The sequence below is a fragment of the Setaria italica genome, chromosome II (assembly GCF_000263155.2).
Source record: "Setaria italica strain Yugu1 chromosome II, Setaria_italica_v2.0, whole genome shotgun sequence".
NCBI classification, from domain to species: domain Eukaryota; kingdom Viridiplantae; phylum Streptophyta; class Magnoliopsida; order Poales; family Poaceae; genus Setaria; species Setaria italica.
This window is the reverse complement of record NC_028451.1, coordinates 15636329-15653460: the sequence shown is the minus strand read 5'-3', so window position 1 is coordinate 15653460 and position 17132 is coordinate 15636329.

Genomic DNA, 17132 nt, shown 5'->3' with positions numbered 1-17132 from the left:
TTGTGAATAAATCTAGATGAAATGACAGTGATGCGTCCGAAGTTAAAGCCTAGGAAGTATTCGGTAAACGTGGAACTTACAGTCTAGCCGAAGATCGAAGCGATGCAGCCCAGCTAGCTTGGAAGAACTCGTGAAGAAGAGACCACGATGGCGAAGTCGCCGACTTGAAAGTAAATTGCAAAAATAGTAGATTTGTATTGATTATGATGTGTGTTTCCAGACCTTACAAGGCCCCTATTTATACCCTATACATCAAGATTTCTAATCTTAGTCGGTTACGACAAATTATAAGATCTATGTCTAAAGAAACAAACTTTATAAATAAAAATGACTCGCGCAGGAGTCAGAAATGAACTTGGCCTCTACCGGCTAAAACCTGCTCCTCATCAACCGAACCTCCAACATTTTCAATTGGCTAGAACCCTCCTGCTCGCATCGGCTGACTCCATCGGCTACACCTCCATCATCTTCCATCGGCTACACCCCTGTGATCCCATCAGCTAGGCTTCTATCATGCTCCATCGGCTAAACCCTCTGCAACCTCACCTGCCGATTCCACTAACCGTTGTCCTTCCACTATGCACTGGCATCTTTGCTTCCTTTTGATGCCATCTTTGACATATGTCAAAAAATGGTGTCAACAATAATAGCGCAGGATAGGTTTTCCCTCAAACAAACGGCCAACTGGAATCGCAAGGCCCTTGGCAACCTCCTTTGTCTCGCAAGCTCTGCCAACCGGAACGTGCAACAAGCAAGGAGCACTAATGCATATAGAATCTATCAGATATGATTGTGCTATTGTAGAGCCGACACTGCTCGGAGCATAAACTGGTCTATTCGCTTCACCTAATAGCGGATGTACATCGGCACCTGTACATTGGCCTCACCACTTTGTTGCTGCTCCTCAAGTGTTGCCAGCAAAAAGTCCTTAAACCTAGTTTCTAGTGCTTTCTCTGCCACCTCTATTAGATCCTCCTTGTAACGGGAGTGGCTCTTGTAGCTAGCCCTACCCTCTTGAACCCATCCTTGATGCTCAACTTTGAGGAAACCCCTCTAACACGGCCTCCATGCTCTTTCATTCCAAGGGCCGAACTGAGCACATCTTTATCCCTATTTGGTATGAACTCTTATTTCCTCTAACACTTGGAAATATCGTATATCTTTTCTACCACATGATTGGTTTCAGGTGTTGAAAATGTAGGTTTACCATCTACTATTATAGGCTTTCTTGCTGCAAGCCACTACCAGCCACACTCATCCAAGCCTTCAAAAGGGTCAGGTTGCCCTACGGCTATTGTTGCCTCCCTATCCTACTCCCACTTGTCGATCTTCCCTTGGTTCCCACCCAACCCAAGGTGAACTTTATGTATGTTGCTTAGCGCAAGTTCTCTATTTCTCTGGCTTAGGACTAAAGCTTTCGGAGAGGTCTTTTGCCTTAGAACTCTTCCCATTGGGCTGGTGTGATGCTCCCGTATTCATTAAAGGGGGTTACGCCTTTTTTGACATACTTGTCATTCAGCTAACCCCTCCACTGGCAGAAAACTTCACTGAGCTGCTTCCTGGTATAATGCTTTACCTGCTTCCTGAGTTCTTCTGATCTAGGCAAAATAAATGTTTGTCAAAAGCTTCTACATTGCTTCTTTCCTTCCCTCAGGAACCAATAGCCAATCAGAGATCGAGGGAGCCAAAATCTCCTTTGTTCTAATTATTGCTCCTATTGCGTTCTAAAACTATGAACGCCCCATCAGAGGCTCTATTAGCTCTCCTACTGGGCTGACAACATCAACTCTCCATTTGCCTTCAGGGTATTGGTTTCTACCTCGCTCACCCCATCTTTTTTTTACTCTGACTCCCAGAGGTTTTAGTTTCAGCTTCGGGAGCCGAGCTGCCACTGTCTTCGAATTCTTCTAGGGGGTAGGGGGTTGGCGGCAACGTTTACTCCTTCCGGCGGGAGCCAACTACACGAATCACAAGGTTAAGGAAATCAAAGTCATTGCACTTAGTACATGAAAATGTGCACTAAATATTGGGTGGCAATTATATTTGGCATTACTTCACTTGGATTCGGATTGTAATCCAGATCAAAATCCACCGTTGAACGGCCTTCTCTCAGAGGCAAAGGGTGTGGATCTAGAGGATCTTGCCACACGCCCTCTACCCACATCCCTGCTCCTATCTCCGATCTGTCATTATCTTCGTCCCCAGAACCTACACCAATGTTTGCTTCGTCCTCCCATGATGGCATCTGGGATGCAATTTGATCCATTTCATTTTGGGACACACTAGTCAGATTGACTTTCATGAGCCAGCGCATAAGCCATCATACAAGTCGGACTACAACCCAAGTTGATTCCCGGTCCGACTCCATAACGCGGCTACTATTTATCAGGCTACCCTGTCCAGATCATAGTCCGATATGGATACGATTGAGGATCTCGCCTACTACCTAAACCCAGACGAGGAGATCCCTTTATCAGCTCCAAAGCAGAGCTAGGTGATCACATCAACTCCTCAAGGAAGATTCATCTACTGGTCCAACATGAAGCCACCCGCTCTCGCCAAGGACGACGATTCATGTCTCATCGCCTATCTCGACACCCTCCCATACCAGGAGGGAGCTCCTTTGTCGCCCATCTACGAGGAAGGTGGCACCATGGAGGTCATCACTTCAAGCTCAGGAAGCTATTCTCCAGAACGAGAACTCTTCACTCTCATTGCTGGACAAGAGGACAAAGAAGAAGAGCAACGAGACAGAAACCCGCGGCACAAGCATCACCCAGATGATGTTTCACAGGATGAGCTCCGAGCCAACGTTGTTGGAGAAGAGACCGAAGCTCAAAGAACTTGACGGCAAGCAAGAAATGCCGTGAGGGCAAAGCGCTGCCACTGCCTTGCAGCAGACCTACAAATCAATAACCTGGATAACGCCTTTGAAGCAGTTCAAACGCGTCAGCATTGTACTCCACTCGCCACCATCGCGTCCATTGATCTGATCATCCATGCCATGCCGCAAAACAACTACACCAGACAGATGGCTGAACTGGCAGAACGCGCATATGAACAACATGATCAGCAAAACCCGATACTTTAGTCCAACGCTCCCTATCCCAGTGTAGTTAACATGGCAGTAGCCATAGAGGCCCTTCGTCCAAACCAAGCCAACTCAGAGGCGCCAGACCAAACCAAGATGGAGAAGAGGGTAGTCGGGCGGGACCCTCGGAAGATCGTGGCCACCGTGGGGCTAATCCAGAGCCTGAACGCCTAGTAGAGAATCTTCGCAACAAGATCAATGCCGGCCGCAACGCCAGTACCATCATTGACGGACGGTGCCGCGAGCGCGAGCAAGAAGTCAAACACCCAAGGGATGATTATGATGGTTTCCCCGTCTTGTCCAGATGTGTGACGAGGAAAAATCTACCCGAAAAATTCAAACCCCTGGGTATCACCAAGTACGATGGCAAGCAGGACCTATTCCAATGGCTCCAATGCTACTCGCTGTTAGTAAAATCAGCTGGAGGAAACAACGACACCAAATTCATCTACTTTCCCATCTGCATGGAGGTGGCGCCACTCCCATGGCTCGAATCATTAGATAAGAACTCCATCGACACGTGGAAGGACCTCAAGGTGGCGTTCACCAACAACTACGCAGGGGCAATGCAGCATCCTGGCAATAGGATCAACTTGTCTCAAGTTGAACAACAAGAAAGCGAGACCCAGCGGAGTTATCTATGTTGCTTCTTCGACAAGAAGGCTACAATCGTGGACATCATGGAGCTCAATGTTATAGAATACTTCCAGAATGGCCTCCACGACCACCGGATGATCCAGGACTTCGGCAGAAGATGCCCCGCTGAAGTCAAATCTCTCAGGATCATGGTACAGGTGTGGGTAGATGAAGAAGATAGGGAGATTGAAAGGTTCAAGTCCAATCGCAACAAGGGCCAGAACAACAATAATTAGAACAACGGCCAGCGCAATGACAAGAACCGCAATGATCGCTCTAATAATGACAACCGAAATAACTACTCGAGAGGTCACAACCGCAAGCAAAAGCCAGAGAATACTGTCACGGCAATGTCACAGTCATCCAAGAAAGGTGGCGGTAGGAATCAAGACAAGTCCTTGTTCAACGAGCTTCTGAAGAATCAGTGCGCATGGCACCCATACCACAAGCACTCTACAATACATTGTTTCAGTCTACACAGAGTCATGAAAGAGCTGTCAGAACCATCTGGCACTAAAGACAAGGGCAAGGCCAAGGAAGTCGAAGACGATCGTGACAATCATAATGTCATCTTTGGCGGCACACCAGATACTGCTACCAAGCAGCCCCAGAAGCTCGCCCTTCGAGAGATTATGTCCATCGAAGCAACAACAGTAACGTTCCTCAAATGGTCAGAGGTGCCAATTACCTTCTCCAGGAAGGACCAATGGACTAGTTTCTTAGACCCAGGACGTATCCCCTCATCCTGGTGTGGCAGAACCACCCAAATTAACTCGACTAAAGTGTGCTAAACATCACCTCAAATGCGAATATACACTTTAATCGAACCAAAATGGTAGTTTGTCGGGTTTCACCTGATACAACCTCGTATTTTCGATCGAAACAAGCATACAACACTCGTATGAAGACGAGCCCAAAGATTATAACAATCCAGATGAATATTACAGAGATTCCAAATTAATTTATTACAAACCAAGTGTTCAAAAGCATGAGTAGTTCAGAGTTCAAAGCAGCGGAAATAAACGATAGTTCTAACGTCGATACACGATACCATGGTGAAGCCATCCATGATATCACTCACCACAGTCCTCATCCACCGAGGATGGGTCCCACTCAACTATCCATCCCAGAGGGATCTGGCACGGCCAAGTCACACTAGAAACCATATCCTACATTACATGAAAATATAGCCATAGGTAAGGCTGAGTATACTAATACTCCATAAGACTTACCCGTTAGGTGATATCTAATCCACCGACTCCTAGACATGCAAGGCTTTTTCGCTGAGGGGTTTGTTTTGCCAAAAGCTTCTAAAGTGGATCATTACTTTCAAGTTTTAGCATGAAGTTCTAGTTGATTAGCCACTCTAGGTAAGCACCTATTCTAAGCAAGCATGGTAGAACAAGCAATTTAATGCAAGCATCACTATTAATCATCATCCTTGTTCATCTTCTTACTCAATGTAGTATAATGATCAAGTAGTCCCAAACTTTGAGAAGCAGACGATTCGAATTGAATTTCTTAACCTTCCAAGGTGGACCTAAACACACGACATATGCGTACCCCCACGGTTCACATATGCCAGTCGTTTCCATCGATCCCTAGGCACGTGGCCAGGGCCTACTTCCCTTAGATACAATGCCCCAACGGTCCCGGAACGACAATGTACCGAGGCTGCACTTGTACCCACATGATGCATCAGGGGAACCCGATTCCAGAGAGAACAGGGATAAATTTCATGCCCCGGTTCAATCAGGTACTAGGCTTCCTGATCCTATACTCGGTATGTCTTTAGTACTTTCAAACACTTAACCACAATCACCGACACGTTTCGACCTTAGCAGGTTTTCCTCTATACAGGCGGGGCATCCACCATTCCAGAACATATTACCAAGCCACGCCTGTCATCCTTATGATTCCAACATAAGTAAATAGACAACCCCTATAGCTCGCGAGTGACAGGAAATCACTTAACTTTTACCGTGTCCCTATTTAGCATAGCAACTACTCGAATTAACATGCTAGTATTCAAACTCGACTTAACATGCTAGTATTCAAATCATGGGTACTAGGAGCATGCAACTAAGGTTTCAAGCAACTCCTATGAACTTAATGCACAAACATAAGTAACATAGGTATTGCATAATTTTAGAAATCAAGGTTATGCTCCGGGACTTGCCTTCTTGTCCTACGCTAGCCTGTGGCTCTTCCGAAGCTTGGCTCAGGTCTTGAGCGGTCTCGATCAGGTTCACCGCAGTAGCCGAGTGTTCCTCTTTAGCTTCCGGAACCAACTCGTACATGCCGTCAGCGAGGTTAGCTTCTACACGAGATGCATATGCATAAGATTTCATTTATAACCATTCATAATGTGGGTTGCATTTCGTTAATCATTGCAGAAACATAAGGTGCATCTTCGACCACATTTACCTAGACAAGATTTTAAACCTTTCTTTCTTTTGGTCACATTCACCTAGACAAGTTTGTAACAAATCTTTTCTTCATAAAACAAGGTGGGTTGTGAAGAAAACCTGGGTTTCACTTTGATGGTGATTGTGTACACATATAATATTCTTAGAACTTAGTATTCATAAGATAAAGTTGGTGTCATGTTGTACTGCTTAGAAACCATTTTTAAGAGTGATAATGCTACTGAAGAAAAGCACGATTAATCTCTTGTGAGCCTACGAGTCCTAATAATAATTGTTATAAATAAACAAGCTAGCAGGGAGCACTTGTTAATATATGAACATGAAATTTTTACAGGAACTTTCCCTCTACACAAGATATTTACTATAAAAATTTTGAGATGAATTTGACATCTACAGAATTTATTAAAAATCAAACAGTGTTAAATAGGAGAACATGAAGAATGATTTTTTTTTAACTAGAGTTTCATCAGAAGTTTAGTTCCACAAATTTTATAGAAGGGTTTATGAGCATGAAAACTATTTATTTCATAATAAGAAGATTAAAAAACATGTATTTCATTAAGAAATGGAAAACACATATTTTACAGGAGCAAGTATTTTTACTAGTCAGACATGGACATCAAGAATCTAACAAATTTACTTTGCATTTTTATCTATTTTCCACTATTTACCATGCAATTAACAAGATTACGACAGCAATTAAGTATTTGTACTTAAAACAGTATGAACATCATGTGTTCCAGTATCAAAAATTAAATATCCAGAACATCCATGTCAAAAGGAAGCTAACAAAAGTGGTTCCAGCATTTTTAGAGCACTATATGATTTATAAGGCATTTAATGGCTTTTATACAAAATAAATTCTAGTGCTAGATACAGGATAGTAACATGCACATGAGTATCTTTAAACTAATCTATACGTCATTAGGAACCTAGAAAAACAAGTTTCATATTTTTCTCATTTTTCTACTTTTTCCTAGATATTTTTCAAGTTTTAGCCATTTAATTCAATTTAAAACAAAAAAAGGAAAACATGTTTCGCGCTGAGGCCCTTGGATCTTTTAAAGCTTCACAACCAGCCCCTACATACTTGCACTAAGGACCCTGGAACAAAAATGGGGTTTGCAATGCAGCCCTTGAGGGCCGGCCGGCGGCGCGTCGGCGGAAATCCGGCGAGGTCCGGCGGGGTGGGTGCGGGCTAGTGGTAGGGGAGTGACAAGCGGCTCACCAATGGTCGTCTAGCCATGGGGGTCGAGGGCAGAGGAGGTCCGGCGTCGGTACTCCGCGGTGAAGCTTCGAGTGAGGCGCTCTGGCGTCGTCTCCAGCGAGAGAAGTGATGGAGAAGGCCGGGGAAGGGCTCAGGAACGTGCGGTAAGGCTCAGGTGGCATGAAGGAGGGCTCAACCAGCTTCGGCATGGCTTGGATGGGGGAGCTCGGCGGAGGGGCCTCAATGGCTCTCGGCGGAGGGGGGGGAAGTGGAAGGGTGTAGCGCCGGCGAGCTGGGTGAGCGCCCTTTTATAGCGACAATGCGGCGTGGGGGAGCTGGCGACGTCAGGGTGGGCTCATGGCACAGTTGGGTGGACCGGCGGTGACCTGGCAGAGGCGGCATGTGGAGGCACGCCGGGACTGGCCGACGGTGGCGTGCAGAGCTCGTGCGCTCATGCTCTGCGCCTCGGGGTTGGCCGGCGAGGATTTGGCATGGGGAGGGGGAGATCGCGCGATTAGCGAAGGCTGGGCTCGAGTCATCTTGTGGTCGCCGGTGGTTGGCCGACGGTGCTGTGCCAGGCGGGCGGCGCCGCGCGGCAACGTCACGCTCGCCACGCGTGGTGACTGCACACCGGGCGCACATGGGTTCGTACGTGGCACGCGTAGGCAAGATCTTTGGGCTAGATTTGCTTTCAAAATTTGAACTAAACATGAAAATTTTTAAATATAAAAGTTTGAGCTTGAACTATGGGCTCCAACTTCTACAAAGGTTGATGGGTGAAAAACACAACAGATTTGGAGATAAACTTGCCAAAACTTTGGTGGAACACCGAGCAAGGTTGATTTGAATTTGACTTGAAATTGACCAAATGTTGACCTAGTTTTTAAATGCCTTCCACTCAAAATCAGAGAAAGTACAAATTATGAAAGTTGCTCATTTTGAAAAGTCCTACGGCTTTTATATTGGTCAAAATTCATGTTCTCATATAAAAATCTATTTATATTTCCTACCCATGTGAGTGCCATTTGAGGGTGTTTATACACACAGCTAGAATTTGAATGGTTTTTGAATTTGACACTTGGCAACTTTGATTTGTTTCTAATTTCCTTCTTAATTTCTCTTGATTTATCCTTTTAAACACTAGGGATGTCACACGTGGACCCTGTTGTCGCTGGATCCAGACTCACTAAAGTACTCATCAATGGCGGTAGCGGTCTCTACGTACTATTCGCCAAGACACTGAAGAGGATGGGCCTCAACATCACAGATATGCTCACCCCAATGAACTATCTAGTCTATGGGATTGTCTCAGGCAACACGGTTATACCCCTTAGTTAGGTGGTTTGGCTAGTTACCTTTGGGATCAAAGAACACTACAGAATACATCCGGTTCGAGGTGGATAACTTCAAAACATTGTACCATGCCATCCTCAGAAGACCAGCATTGGCCAAATTCATGGCCATCCTGTACTACGTGTACTTAGTACTCAAGATGCCAGGACCAAAGTGAGTACTCTCCCTACGTCGAGACTTGAAGAGGTTGTACGACTGCGACACGGAAACCGTGGAGCTAGCAGCAACTACTCAAGTACCAAACTCGATGGTACAAGTCTTCGTCGCATCCAAGAAGCTGTCCCCATCAGAACTCGAGATCCTAGAAAAGAAGTCAGGGGCAACCAAGGTCATGCTGGCAAGTGAAGTAGATGTCAAAGCCATTGACCTTGAGACTGGTGATAGCTCTAAGACAGCCCTGATTAGCGCAGGGCTGGATCCTAAATAGGAAAGCGCGCTTGTCAACTACCTCTGGGCCAACTGAGACATCTTCGCGTGGAAACCAGTGGATATGTCAGGGGTGCCCAAGCAGTTGATCGAGCACTCACTAAACGTGGATCCAAGAGCTACACCAAAAAGGCAATGCTTACGATGATTCACCCAGGACAGAAGGGAAGCCATCAAAAAAGAGCTGGCCAAACTACTCGCGGCGGGCTTCATCAAAGAAGTCTATCATCCAGAGTGGCTTACCAATCCCATCCTGGTACAAAACAAAAACAAAAATGAGTGGAGGATGTGTGTCGACTACACAGACCTCAACAAGCACTGTCCAAAGGATCCCTTCGGGCTCCCTAGGATTGATCAAGTCATCGACTCCACAGCTGGATGCACTTTACCCTGCTTCCTTGATTGCTACTTGGGGTATCACTGGATAGCTCTCAAGGAAGAAGACCAAATCAAAACTGCATTCATCACCTCATACAGAGCTTTCTGCTACACAACAATGTCCTTCGGGTTGAAGAACACAGGCGCTACTTAAGGCAATCTAGGAGTGCTTCAAGAAGCAGCTACACCGCAACGAATAGGCATACGTGGATGACGTGGTCATAAAGACCAGAAATCCCAACGACCTGATTGCGGATTTAGAAGAAACTTTTGCGAGCTTGCGAGAATTTCGGGGGAAGCTCAACCCGACAAAGTGCATCTTTGGCATGCCCTCCAACTACTCAGGTTCACCATCAATCACCGAGGAATTGAAGCTAACCCCGAGAAGATCTTCGCCATCACTGACATGCATGCCCCATTATGCATCAAAGACGTCCAGAAGCTAACTGGATGCATGGCGGCTCTCAACAGATTCATCTCAAGGCTTGAAGAATGAGGCTTACCCTTATTCAAACTACTCAAGTGGCAAGACAAATTCTAGTGGATCGAGGAGGCAGATCAAGCCCTACAACAGTTAAAGGACTTCCTATCAAAGCCACCAGTCCTCATGGCGCCAAACCTCAATGAAAACTTGCTGCTTTACATCGCCATGACTACTAACGTCGTCAGTACGGTGATCATGGTTGAGAGACCAGAACTAGGCTATGTATACAAAATACAAAGGCCCGTCTACTTCATCAGCGAGGTGTTGTTAGATTCCAAGGCTAGATACCCAACAGTCCAGAAATTGCTATACGTAATACTACTCATCTCGCGGAAGCTACAACACTACTTCTAAGAGCACAACATCTCCGTCATCACAGTCTTCCCCCTGGGAGAAATTCTCCACAATCAGGATGCAATGGAAGAATATCTAAATGGGTGGTAGAACACGAAGCATTGTCCCTGGAATTCAAGTCGAGGACTGCAATTAAGTCCCAGGCCCTAGTCAATTTTGTGGCAGAGTGGTAGGAGAACCAACTACCAACACCAGTAGAGCGTCCAGAGCATTGGGTCATGTATTTTGATGGATCACTCAAGCTCGAGGGCATCAGTGCAGGAGTACTCTTAATATCTCCCAAAGGCGAACAACTCAAATACGTCTTGCAAATCTTCTGAGAAGTATCCAACAACGAAACTGAATACAAAGCGCTTTTGCACGGGCTCCGCCTAGCAGTCTCACTAGGAATCAAGCGATTGTTGGTCTATGGTGACTCAATGGTGGTGATCAATCAAGCCAACGACGAGTGAGATTGCACAAGGAGAACATGGATGCGTACTACCTAGAAGTATGCAAGCTAGAGAACAAGTTCTCTGGTCTGGAGTTTCACCATATAGTTCGTGACAACAATGTTGTCGCGGACGTCTTATCCAAGCTCGGATCTACTCGAGCTCAAGTTCCAGCAAGGGTTTTCGTCCATGAGCTACACAAGCCATCCGTAACGAAGCTGGCACCATCAACAACCACTGATCGAGGTCCTGCCGCACCAGATCAGGAGGTTATGATGATCAACGTGGACTGGAGAGCTCCTTTCATTGACTACATCAAACAACACAAGTTGTCTCCAGACAAGACAGAAGCAGAGCAAGTCTCACAGTACAGCAAGAACTACATTCTAGTCGGAGACAAGCTTTACACAACAGGTGCATCATCAGGAGTACTCATGAAATGCGTCTCACGGCAAGATGGCAAGGACATACTAGAGGAAATTCACAAAGGTATTTGCGGCAACCATGCATCCTCACGAACAATCATGGGTAAAGCTTTTAGTGTAGGGTTCTATTGGCCTACAGCTCTTACTAACACCGAGGAACTAGTCCGCAGATGCCAAGGATGCCAATTCTTCGCAAGGCAATAGCACGTCCCTACACACAAGCTGATCACCATACCACCCTCTTGACCTTTTGCATGCTAGGGACTCGACATGATTGGCCCACTGCCTATGGTGCCTGGAGTATTCAACTGAGTACTAGTGGCAATTGACAAGTTTACTAAGTGGATCGAGGTGAAGCCAGTAACCTGCCCCAAGGCAGATAGAGTACTCGACTTTCTCGATGAAATTGTCCACCGCTACGGCTTCCCCAATCGCATTATCATAGACCTGGGCTCTAACTTCAACAATCACGAGTTCTAGGAATATTGTGAGAACAGTGGGATTGGCATCTGGTATGTCTCTGTCGCTCATCCACGGGCCAATGGCAAGGTTGAGCACGCCAACACGAAAGGGGGTAGGTCGCTCAAAGAACTACCCAATGTCCTCTGGGGGCTCCATACCCAACTGTGCAACCCTACAGGGCAATCTCCCTACTTTCTAGTCTACGGATTCGAAGCTATCCTTCCTGCAGACATCATGTGGAAATCTCCAACAGTTGAGCAGTACGAGGAGGGTGTAGCAGAAGAAACAAGGCGTCTAGACTTAGACAACCTCGAAGAAGCTCACTGTGCAGCACTCGTCCAGTCCACAACGTACCTTGAAGGAATCCGCCACTATCATGATCGCAACGTCAAAGAACATTCGTTCAATATGGGGATATGGTCCTCAAGCATATTCAAGACATCAAGGGGCTGCACAAGCTAAACTCACCATGGGAGGGTCCGTTCATCGTCTTCAAGGTCACTGGACTTGGGTCGTATAGGCTCCAACACATCTCTGGTGAAGACATCGACAACTCGTGGAACATTGAGCAACTTTGCCAATTTTATCCCTAGCTTACACATTCATGTACATCGATCATCGGCCTTAGTTGTAGAATTTCAATTCAATAAAGTAGACTTATTTTTTGTCGTAATATGACTACTTATTTCTGCCTAATTACGGCTTGCAGAATCAAGTTGCGGAGCTATTCAGCTCTCTAGGCAAAATCGCCCAAATCGCAGCTTACAATAACAAGTCTGCCCAACTACAGCAAGCTATTCAGCTCCTTGGGTAAAATTGCCCACATACGGCTTGTAATAATAAGTCTGCAAAAATTTTAAAAGAGTTTTACTAACTCACGGAAAAATCTGTCCCTTAGCGGCTCGTTACTTCGGGGGTTAACTAAACTACCTAAGATACTTTCTACTAGGCAAGTCTGTCTAGTCGCGGCTTGTAATAACAAGTTTGCAGTTCCAGGGTTTTTAAGAGCACAACATCAATACAATAGAGACATTGTAGAGATAGGCTCTAGTCGAAGAAACCATGAGGAGACTACTCGCCCAAGAGGTCTAACTACCCAGATACCTTGAGTACTTGTACTCTACAGAAAGGAGTCGCATCCTAGGTACTCTACATTGTGTATCTGAAAAGGCTCATCAAAGAAGCCTTGTGTGCAGACACTTACATCTACCGTACGAGTAATTATCAGGGTAGTTCGTAAGAGGCACTAAAAAAACACAAGTCAAAAGCAGCAGTCATTGCAATAAGACTTAGAATTATTTACATTTCAGAGCATTCATATCATGTTTACAGTACAAGAACTAATGTTTGCTTTTCTGTACAAGACTACTCAAGGTCTAAATGATTCTCTATGTTTTCAATGATCTTGCAGGTACTGCTGGAAGAGCTCATCCGAACAATCCTCCGTTATACCCTCCACCACAGGTGTCAGATCAGCTGAAGGGTAGAATGAATTGACGAAGCTCAGCAGCTGCTTAGAGACAGACTTTGCCATCTTCTGAATGTAGCCAGTGAACTTCGCTGGCACATCCTTGAGTATTTCGGATAAAGGGCGGGGCTATACACCCTCAACTGGGGGCTCCACCATGTCCACTATCGGCTGGGATGCTTCAGAAATTTCCTTCAAAGCAAGTCTTGCAGCTTCCAGCTTGGCCTCACGCTCTTGAAGGGTCTTCATGGCATTAACCAAGTCGACCTCCCCGTCTTCGCGCATCTTCCTCTCCTTCTTCAAGTGATGATCCAGGTTCTCATAAAATGCAGTCAGCTTATCATGCTGATCCGTCACCCAGTAGTAAGAGTTCTTCCAGTTGGTGACTTGTCCCTGGAGATCATCCTTCGACTTCTCGAGCACTGCACAAATAATCCACCAGAAGATCAGTATTACAAGTAAAATCAGTACTCGAAGACCAAGGGAGAAGATCAATTACCTTTCATCTACTGGTTCAATGACTTATTAAAACCTTTGAGACGATCCTTTTCCTCCTCCAACTGCTAGATACGATTCGGTACTTAGCGGCTTGTTCGTCGTACTTCATCAGCAGTCATGAGAAGTACTCCCTCTCCTTGGCAAGGGCCTTAGCACGGAGTACTGAGTCTCCATAGCCTTGAAGCATCTGCGACTTTCGGCGAGAGCGTCTGATGACATCCTGCACCACAAAGTAGGTACTCGTATCAAGGCATAGGTACTAATTACTAATTACAACTTATGAAAGAAGCAGGATAAACCTTACCTCTGCATAAGCACCGATACAGCGGTGCATCTCTATCATTCCGGCTACCATCTCCGCATCCAATAGTGGATCATCGATCAACTAGATGTCTTCAAGATTGATTTCCCCAGCTACCAGTGGACCCGCATGAGCTTCAGAGTACGCCAAACTGAGTGGAACCACATCACGACTTGTCGACGGACCTAGCTTCGAAGATGGGACGGCTGCCACAACTTCCAGCACTTCTGCTGCTTCGATTTCTACCTCTGGCTTGGGGGCTACGAGAGTAGCCACGATGCCAGAGGTAGTCGCTACAATAGCTTCGGGCATTGGTGGCTTGGGGGCTAGCACTACAGCGTCAATCAATGAAGATACCACATCCTGCATCAACGCTGCTATGAGAGATATGGCACCTGGGCTGCTTATTGGTGCAAGATGTTGTTCTGGCTGCGAACTTGTTGGAGCCAGGGCAACGTCCTGAACCAAGTGGTTGCTACCATCGGTCACAGGCTTTAGGCTCGGCCCTCCAAGTTCCACATTAGAAGATTTTCTACATAACACAAGTTTTTTGAGACATGAAATAAGTCGATCACAAGTTGTAATTAGTACTCAAAGGAGTAGCAAGACTTACTTTGAAGATCTCCTTATCTTCAGGGAAGGTTCCCCTATCAGGCGCAGTGGCCTGATGGTCAGAGAGGGCTTTCTTTGGTGCGACTTGAGTAGATGCAGCTTGATCATCACCAACCTTTGCTACCGCCTCTGTTCCTCGAGTAGCTCTTGCACTAGCAGGCTCCACCTCAGCAATGGGAGGTTTTGGATCATCTTCGATTCCAATGACCTCCTTGATGATCGGCAGCTTGTGTTGCGCAGCCTCAGCAGTCGCCTTCTCTGCCTCGGTCACCTCCTCAAGTACCTGCACACCACCAATGCCATCTTGAGTAGACATGGTGGTATTGGAATTACCTACTGTGAGTACTCGATCATCAGGATCTTGTCCTTCTTCATAGGCTATTACCACGGGGGGTACATCTTCTGTAGTAACAGGCTTCTTCACGGCCCGCTTTGCAGCAATGGACCATTTCTTCCTCCGAGGTGGAGGAAGTGCAGCCTCAAGATTGTCTTCAACTACACACTTCGATGACCTAGAGGATGACCCGGCCTTATCAAATGGCCGGGCCTTGATTTCAAAGCCCTCTGTGACATCAAAATTAGAGCTGCTGGAGGCCTCGACTACTTCTTCCTCCTCCTCGGCATCACTTTCTGCGATCGCCGCCATATGGATGTGAGGAGCAGCTTCACATATGTCTTCTGATCCGGGAGGAGGAGCAGAGCAGTACAAATATACAGCTTCCTACACAGACAAACAAGTTAGTACACCCCAACATTAACAAAATGAGTACTCGGGGGTTGCGACCATGGGTACTTACAGCTTGTGGCGGGTTGGCCGCACAGAACTCTCGCACAATAGTGGGGATTTCACCCGCATTCTTGAACATTCACCTCAGCTTCGCCATTATCTCATATGTGCTAAGTTCTTTGGGAGATAGCCTTGATGGATCAGTGACTCCCGAGTACTCGTAACCCCAGTGGCATCGCCGCTGCAGGGGTTGAATACGCCGCTTCATGAAGTTGAATACCACCCAACTCCAATCCAGCCTTCTTGCTTCAACTTGGATATCCTGTCCAGGAGTTCGGGTAGTTGCAGGCAGTCTCCATGGCTTGGCTCGTCTAACCATCTGTTGTTCCAGGTAGGGCGATGCCCTATTAGCTTGGGAAGCTTGGGGTCATGGTTGCCAATGTAGCACCACTTCTCCTTCCATCCAGCATGTGAATCAATTCACTCATAATCCAAGTAGAGGCCCTTGAGCTCCTCCCGCATTTGAATTTTGGCCCCTCCGACTACTTGGCTGCACTCCATCTTTGGCTGCAGCTTCACTCGGAAGAACTTCTGGAATAGTTGGAAGCGGGGCCGAATACTTAAGAAACCTTTGCAAAGATGCACAAAGATAGTGATGTGTAGAATGCTGTTGGGGTTCAGGTGCACTAGCTCCAATCTATAGTACTCCAACAAACCTCGGAAGAAATCTGATGCAGGAAGAGCAAGACCACGCTCAATGAAATGCGTGAAGATTACTGTTTCTTCCAGGTACTCCTCCGGTGTCCACGGGTTGCCGAAGGCGGGTCTCCAGTTGATGAAATCTCGATCTTGAAACAGATTGGCGCCCACCAGGACCTTAATCTCTTCCTCCTTCAGCGATGATCGTTTCCAAGCACACGCAGGAGTCGAAGGTGCAATTTGGTCTGTCTTCCCGTACTTGGGTGCCAGCAGTTGCAGCTCTTTCTTCTTGTCCGCTTTCTTCTTCACACCCTCAACTGCATTGGATGCAGCAGCTTTCCTCCACATTCTCGATGTCATGAGTGTCTTCTATCGCATGCGCTCGGGGGCTGAGTGGTGGAGGACGGTGGCCCTAGCACTCGGAGATTGGGTAGCGACAGTGCTAGGGCTACAGTGTGGAAGATGAAATGGCAGATAGCAAAGGTAAATCAGAAGGGATGTTTTCCTCTGTTATTTATAACCGCGGTGCTGTAACAGCAGTGGGAATAAAGGAATATTCAGGTTTAATGGACCCGAAGATTTCGCACCTGATTGGCAGTTACCTCTATTTTTGGAAGAGATAGAGTTTCCATTTAGAGATGGTCACGTTAACCAAAGGTTGACCCTTATACCCACCAAACTAGTCGGTAAAAGGCTCGGAGGCTGTGTGCCACGTGCTCATCGGTAAAAAAAGTTTTTTCGCTAGGTTTTAAGGGGAAAGTAATGCAAATTACAGATTGAACCTCAGCTTGATTCTTCGATTCAACCTAAGGTTCGGAGGTTACTCCATATCGAGTGCGACCTTCGTTGCACTTCCATATAAAATTCAAAGATGAAGGATTCAAAACTAAGTTAAATGAGGCTTGAGCACATTCTAGCCGCATGGCAGTGCTCGCATACTTTTGAAGACTCAACCTGATGAAGTGCTCGAAGAACACCAAAACTAGTTGTGAAGCCTACAAAAGTACTCGGAACTGCTGCATTTGACTAAAAATTACTCGGAGGCTTGTTGTACATACATCTGTGGGCCCACCAAAAGGTTTGGATAGTCCTAAATATAGGACTGGACACTAAGACATATCTAACATGGAGGCTATGGCGCAGGACAGCGC